This window comes from Sorex fumeus, unplaced genomic scaffold, assembly GCF_029834395.1.
Source record: "Sorex fumeus unplaced genomic scaffold, SorFum_2.1 ptg000094l, whole genome shotgun sequence".
NCBI lineage: Eukaryota > Metazoa > Chordata > Mammalia > Eulipotyphla > Soricidae > Sorex > Sorex fumeus.
Window position 1 is genome coordinate 23037927 of NW_026606151.1, and position 8346 is coordinate 23046272.

At 39.4% G+C, this 8346-nt stretch overlaps 1 pseudogene; it reads left to right on the forward strand.

The window, feature by feature from the left end:
• Window positions 1-7142: 7142 nt before the first annotated feature.
• On the forward strand, window positions 7143-8111 carry LOC130040219 (olfactory receptor 14J1-like; annotated as a pseudogene).
• The last annotated feature ends 235 nt before the right edge of the window (window positions 8112-8346 follow it).

Below are 8346 nucleotides of genomic sequence, written 5' to 3' on the forward strand. Positions count from 1 at the left end.
TTACCCCTTGTGATTAGTGGATTACTATGCGTTCATTCATCACTTGATCACTTGACTTGACATCCTGTTACTGATCGATTTTCTTGAGCAGGTGCCAGTAACGTCTCCATTCATTCCTGTTGCGTGCTAGTGTAGTCCAATAGTGTCTGTTCGATCCATGAACATGAAGAGCCTCAAACCGATCATTCAGGGTCCTGACTAAGAAGTCATACCATCTCGTAGGTGGGCGTCCACGCGATATTTTCACATCCTGTGGAATCCAGTTGGTAACAGCTCTTGTCCAGTGGTCATCTCCAAATCGGATTACGTGTCCGGCCCATCTGATTTTTGATGCCTTGGCAAATGAGACAGCATCCCTGATTCTTGATCGTCGATGGAGGTCGGAACTCCAGATTCTTTCTCTCACTTGATTCAAGCATGATAATCCAAGAATAGCTCATTCGATTCCTCTTTGGGAGACCTGAATAGCGTTCTCATACTGTTTTTGTAGGGCCCAGATCTCTGAGGCGTGTATTAATGCAGGAAGAACAGTGGAATCAAAGAGATGTGCCTGGAGCTGGAGGTTTTTCATCCTCTTAGCTATTTCTTCAATGCTCTTGAAGGCGTTCCAAGCCACTCTCTTCCTCCTGCACAGCTCAGGTGCAAGGTCATACGTCATATTGACTTCTTGACCAAGTACACATAACTTGCATTCAGAGATGGTCGTTCCATTGAGAGAGAATGGAATGTCAGGAATGAGACTGTTTCTCATAAAGATTGTCCTCGTGAGATTCAGCTGTAGTCCACCGTCCCACACTCATGGTTGAAGTCGGCCAGCATTTGTGCCACTTGGCTAATGTTTGGTGTGATTAGAACTATGCCACCAGGGAAGCAGAGGTGGTGTAGTTGCCAACTTTCTATCTTCACTTAAATTCCTTCCCATTCCAGTCATTGCATGACATTCTCAAGGGTGACACTGAAGAGTTTGGTGAAATGGTATCACCCTCCTGAACCTCTCTCTTGACATGGATGATCACTTCCTTGTAGAATGGTGAGATCCTGGTGGTGAATCTATAATACAGCTCACAGAGGATCCTGATGTATTGAGTTTGTATGTCCTGTTTTGCTAGGGCTTCGATGACCACTTCCGTCTCAACAGAATCAAAGGCCTTCTTGAAATCAGTGAACGTTAGATAGAGTGGCATCTTGAACTCTGGTGAAACTTAATGAGCTTGGTCATCATGTGGATATGGTTAATCGTGTTGAATCCTTTGAAGAACCCGCCTTGCTCACATGGTTGTCCTTCATCTAGTGTTCTTCCAATCCTATTCAGGATGACTCCAGTGAACAGCTTAAAGACGACAGACAACAGGCAGATTGGACGATAGTTGCCAATGTTATGGATGTCTCCCTTCTTGTACAGCCCTGTCACGGACAGGATTGACAGATTGATAGCTCTTTCTCAATTCTGTGAGTGGTGGTGCATGGCCATTCATAGTTGGTGGAGTGATTTGTCTGGTTAATTCCGATTACGAACTAGATTCTGGCATGCTAACTAGTTGCTTGTCCCCCAAGCGGTCGGCATCCCCGATTAATTCATATGGAACAAATATTTGAATAACAAAACAGTTGGAAGAACCGTAAAATACATGCTTTTGTTCACATATTTTTGTAGGGGGGGACCATTATTTACAAAGTTGTTGAAAATCTATTTTTTCTTAGCCCTACAATAATTTAGGTCCATCCCACCATCTGCAACAGCGTGTTTTTGACAATTTTGTAATTTGTAAAATGGTACCTATGGAGGTATAGTCTATACAGGATAATTTGGTTTTTGGAAAATTTGATGTTCTATTTTATATTTATTATTTATTAAATATCAGTATTTTGTCTTCTGCAATATATCCTCCATGTTGGAAGCTTAATGTAATATTCTAAATAATTAATTTTTTAAGTTGTTCCTCTTTCCATGACAAGTTTTAATTTCCTTTAGGTAAATTACTGAGTCATATGTAGCACTGCACTGTAGCACTGCTGTCCCTGTTGTTCATTGATTTGTCTGAGCAGGCAATAGTAACATCTCCATTATGAATCTTGTTAGTGTTTTTCACATACAGAATATGCAACAGGGAGCTTGCCAGAGTCTGCTGTATGGGCAGGATACTCTCGGCAGCTTGCCGGGCTCGCCAAGAGGGACAGAGGAATCGAACCTGGGTCCCCCGCTTGCAAGCAAAACGCCCTAGCTATTGTGCTATTGCTCCAGCCCATGATCCTCACTTTGTCTTTTTCCAATTTGAATCTCTATGATTTACTGATATTTGCCAAATAAATTGTTGTGACTTGGATTTCTAAGTCTATGCTGATTACAGAAGGATAAAGAAACCAATTTTGCTCTGTGTCTGATCTTAGACAGAAATCTTTCAATCTTTTGCAATTAACTATGATAAAAGAACATGCTAGTACACCAAAATATATGAAATGATGATCAGGTAAACAAGCTAAAGCGTCCCAGAATATAGACCATAAAAGAATCTTCAATTAATTGATAATGGTGTCAAAAATATGTTAAATCAAGGTAAATTATTGAACTACATCGAATTGAAAATGATTTTAATGTTTAAACAATCCTACAGGCTAAAACTAAAAGAAAACACTGTTGGATGTGAGAAAATGTTTGCACACAAAATTTAGATAAAGGCTAATGTGTATTATATATGGCTGTCAAAATGTTCAATAGGAAAGGTACCAAATATCCCATCAATTATGAGAAAAAAGGTAGAGAGACTTCCCTGAAGAAGACGTACAGATAAACCACGGTCATTTAAAAAAGTGTTCTTTGTATTCTGATATCAGGGAAATGCAATAAATAAATGAATAAATAAATAAAACTTGACAGTGAGATAACATCTAACACTAGTGAGAATAACATATATATGTATAGAAGACTGGAATAACCAGTGCTGTTAAAAGAAACTCTCTTTCATTGTATTTGGAATGTTGTCTGTTTCAGTGTCTATGGAAAGCATAAAAATTTCTCAAGAAAATAAAAAGGATAAATGGACCTGCAATATGATCCAGCAACTCAACTTCTGGCCATCCCCACTCACAAACTAAAAATCATTAATAATGTAAAAATTAAGCACAAGTATGATCATCGCAATGCTTATTACAGAAGCCAAGACTTAGAATGTCCAATGGCAGGTGAATGGAGACAGAACTTATTTACAGATGATGCAATATTGTGCAGCTATAAAAAAGAAAAAAGATGAAATATAGTTGGAGGCAGTGTCAATGGTATCAGAAAGTAAGTTAAGGGAAATAAGTCAGAGGGTAAATGACAAATATCACTTGTCTGCAATATATGAAAAGATAAGTTAAGAATGTCGAATAATATTGTATAAAATCAAATGATAACAAACACTTGGCCTTGCACTACAGAACTCAGATTACCAGAGAGTCGGGGAGAAGAGATGGAGATGGAAAAGCAGATTACCAGTCGAACAGAGATAGTAGCAGAGAATCTGGGATATTTGACTGGATACTTTGGGGAAGTGCAGTAACTTTGCCCAATAATGCTCTAAAGCTTTATACTACTATTACCATTACCAAATCTATAATATAAAATATTGTCACTGTCCTCCCATTGTTCATCAATTTGCTCGAGTGGGCCCAGTAACGTCTCCATTGTGACACTTGTTACTGTGTTTGGCATATCGAATACGTCACAGGGAGCTTGCCAGGCTTTGCCGTGTGGGCGAGATACGCTCAGTAGCTTGCTGGGCTCTCCGAGAGGGGCGGAGGAATTGAACTCAGGTTGGCCAGGTTGGCCGCGTGCAAGACAAAAGCCCTACCCACTGTGATATTGCTCCAGTCCCATTTTTAAATAAAGACAATTACAGCTGGGGCATTATCCTAAAATCAAATTATAAATTAAATTGTGACCCAGTCAATAAAATTAGTTAAAAAATTAATTGGTCTTACAATTTATAATGTATTTATTCTGTAATTCAATGAATACAAATAAAGCTATATTCCCAGTAACTAGGTGAGATCATTAAATATTTCAACAGAAAAATACGTTGCATGAAAACCCAACAACATTACAAGTGTGGACCCCAGAGTGTTACCCAGAATTACCAATACCCAGCGCACCCAGGAACTTTGTTGCTGCTAATGGGATTTCACCCCAAATCCCAAATGGCCAAAGGACTTAACGGACTTGAGTTATACTTTCCACAGACTACATTTAAATGAAAGGAACTGAGTGGCAGAGATATGACTTCTGATAAGTGTCAGCTTCTGAGACTGACAGTTTGTCTTTATGATGAGGTAAGAAATTTCTGGGTGTGCTCTGGTGAGTGTCCTCAGGTTCTAGAAAGATAGGCTATGTTGTAAAATGGAATGCAAATAAGAGAGAGATTATGAGAGCATAAACATAATCATATCTTTACTGGAAATTTACTAAAATATAGCAATTTTCATTACTTTGTTAAATATAGAAAGAAAATCCTTCCATTGCAGAAACATCTTTGTGGAGTAATATGATCCCTTCCCTATGATATACTTTTAATTTGTATGGTACCTTCCACTCAAATATACACCAAAATGCACATCCACACACATGCTCAAAAATCATCGCTCAAAGAATGAACAAATGTGCCAAGAGATTGGCTTTAATTTGTGTTGGGGATATTTGTGTTGGGGTCTAATTTCTCTCCACCAATCTCAGACTTAAACTACCTTCTAATTCAGCAATATTCATAATCAGACACTCACAGTAAGAAATTATAACATGTTATTTATCTTATTTTCTTATACTCTATACTAATTCCATTCCTATATCTTGAGATCCTAAGGTGTATATAATATAATGTAGTTCTACCAATGATCATGATTTCATTTCAGAAAAAAATGATTCAAAATAGTATTTTTAGAGCCTTCTGAAATCTCTTCACATCAGAAATTTTTCATCAATTTTAGGATTTGAATGGATTTTGCTAGTGAACTAAATTTAAATAAACATAATATTCTTCAGTAGAGGTTATTTATGTGTTATGTAAATTCAAAATTGATCTAACTACAGACTGTTTGCCAGAGTACACACACAAATTTTACTATCCTATTCACATGCTTAGGTGACTTTATCACTAACGTAAATTTGAAATGAATCTTTATCAGTTTCATCATATGTGTTGAGAGAAAGTGCTATTCATAACTCACATACTATTATTCAACTGAAAGCTTGAATAAATGATTTAAAATTTCTTTCAGGAATATTCTTATCATTGAACAATACGCTTTGGACAAAATGTTCTTTCTAGATTTTAAAGTGGGGAATTAGGTTCGCACGACAATTGACATGTTGCATTATAATAACAATATGCTCACATATCGTTATTTGAGTACAGATCCTATCAATACACACTGCTTTGAAATAGTATTTTTCTGGGACGAGAGAGACACTTCAGCAGGCTGAGCACAGGCTGTCTAGCAGGAAACTGGGGATCCCACAACACTGCAGAGATCAACTTCCGAGCACAGAGTTATGAGTCGTCCCTGAGCACTGCTGATAAAAGCAAATAGCAAAATGAGACATTTTTCTGGAGAAAAACTTTCATTGTTTATTTTTATCTGTTGCTATTTTGTGTGTTCACTGGTTTATTCTATACTCTAGAAATCTGAGAGGAGAGTTTCATACCCTTTAGCCTAACCTTTCAGTCTTCCTTCCTTCCTTCCTTCCTTCCTTCCTTCCTTCCTTCCTTCCTTCCTTCCTTCCTTCCTTCCCTTTCTCTCAGTCATTGTCAGAGTTTTCCCAGCATCTGAGGCTGGTTCTGCTGTTTGGTCCTATGTTTCTAACCCAGTCCAATGAGCTGGCATTCCAAGGAAAAATATTGAGTAAGAAGAAAAAGCATTAGCGACTTTTGCCCTCATGCATGATGAAATTATAAGCCCCCTAAAATGAACTTTTGTGTGATACTAGTCATGTGTATATAGGAGGGTTGATGATAGTGAATAGAGACTTTAGAAGCTTATTTCTAAGTGTTGTATTGAGCTGAACAACACTGTGGATGGAGAGGGCGGTTCCCAGCAGTTCTCAAGGGGCCTCTGCCTCTCGCAGTGACTCTCACACACAAGGGCAGCAGCTCCATTCTAAGGCCTGAGGGTGAGGAGCTGCTGGGCCCTCCAATGCCAGAGAGCATCGATGCCCCCAGGAGTGCTCAGGGACCTTGGGACCAGCAGTGCTTGTGGGAGTAGGGGCATGTGATACCAGAGGCCTTACTGGCATCTCTTATATGCAAGGCAAGCGCACACTACTATGGTGGTGGTTTTATTTCTATGTGCACATATCTATATGTGGATGTATATATAATGTATGTATGTATATGTATACATATATCTACATATTTGGTATAATGAGGTCAGGACGAACCCAAACATTGCTGCAGGGGAACCTGGTCCACCTTTCAGGTATATTGCAAAACACAGTTGCAGTTCAGAGCTGGGCCCAAAAATGGTGAAACTAGGATCCTGTCATGCTGGGGATGGCCAGATTCAGTCTGGCAGTACTCGAACGTTCTCCATGGCTCACTTAACAATGCTCAGAAACTGCTTTGTGCAAAGAATCTAATGCAGGAGGAGTCTCAGTGCTCTGCCAGCAGAAATCTCACTGCACAGCTGGTTCTCAGCAACCCCCAAGAACAGAGCTGGGAGTGGCCCCCAGCACCACTGGGAGTGCCCTAAAAGGAATCAAACAAACAAACTCTAGTCATTCCAAAGATCACAAGTCAAAAAAATGAAAAAGGAAACAAGGTCATGTGCATCCAAAATATGTGACCTGATAATCTAGTATGCTATGGCCCCATTTCTGTGCTTTGCTCCCTTTTAAACTATGTCTGAGAATTCTATACTGTTATTGTTTGTAAAATTGAAATAGCAAAGCTAAAATACATAATTGATCAAAATCAATATCCATTCCTAATAGACAAAGTAGCCAAATTGTTTTTAATGTTATCACTATAGAAAAACTTTCACTTTTATAAAAGAAAAGTTTTGATTCTGACTTCTAACCCAAACTTCATGGTGTAGACTGATGTTACAAAAACAATTTCTCTTCAAAGATTCCATGTTGTCTTGCAGTCAAGCACAGTAAGAAGTCAAGGACTATGGATAATTTCAACAAGAGTGGGTTTCTTCTCTTGGGATTTTCTGCCAAACCTGAACAAGAACTGTTTTATGCTTCTTTGTTCTTGGTCTTATACTTGTCGGCTTTAACTGGCAACATGCTCATCATCACCACAACTTCCCTGGATGACAGTCTCTAGTCCCCCATGTATTTCTTCCTGAAGCATCTCTCCTTGTTGGATCTCTGCTACATTTCCGTGACTGTGCCAAAATTTATTTACAACTCTTTCATACAAAGTGGAACTATTTCCCTCTGGGAATGCATAGTGCAGTGCTTTACTTTGATTACCTGTAGTTCTGCTGAGATGGCGATGCTCACGTTGATGTCCTATGACCGCTATGTGGCCATCTGCCTTCCCCTGCGCTATGAAATCATCGTGAATGTCAAAACCTGTGTGCATGGAGTTGCCGGCATCTGGGTGAGTGGGGCCATCTCTGGAGTCATGCATACGGCAGCTACTTTCTCCATCCACTTCTGTGGCCCTCGCATCATTCACCAGTTCTTCTGTGATATCCCCCAGATCCTGAAACTCTCCTGCTCTAGTGATTTTATGAGTGAAGTAGGTGTCACTGTCTTTACGGCTTTGCTGTCCTTTCTTTGTTTCCTATTTATTGGATTCTCCTACCTGCACATATTCTCTTCAGTGCTGAAGATGCCATCTGCGGAGGGCAGAGCCAAGGCCTTTTCCACTTGCCTCCCCCACCTCGTTGTCGTCATTTTGTTCCTTTTTACTGGTGCCTTTGAGTATCTCAAGCCTCATTCTGAATCTCCAACTGCTTTGGACCTATTACTCACTATTATGTATACGGTAGTTCCCCCAACTTTGAATCCAGTGATCTATAGCCTAAGAAACAAAGCCCTAAAGTTAGCTCTGAAAAAGGTTTTTCAAAGAAGAAAAGAAGCACTTACTTCCATTCATTCCCTATTGGGCAATAAGTTCAATATATAATTGCTAATATCTATGGAGTTGATGTTTTTGTCTATTAAGGTCACATTTGGTGGTACTCATGGCTTGCTCCTGGTTCTGTGCTCAGGGATCACTCTTTGTGTGCTAGGAGGACCTTATGGGCAGGTTGGAGTTGAACCATGATCAACAATATCACTTATATCACTTAACTTCCCGTTAGTCGTCGATTTGCTCGAGCGGGTGCCAGTAACGTCTCCATTTGTCCCTGTCGCGTGCT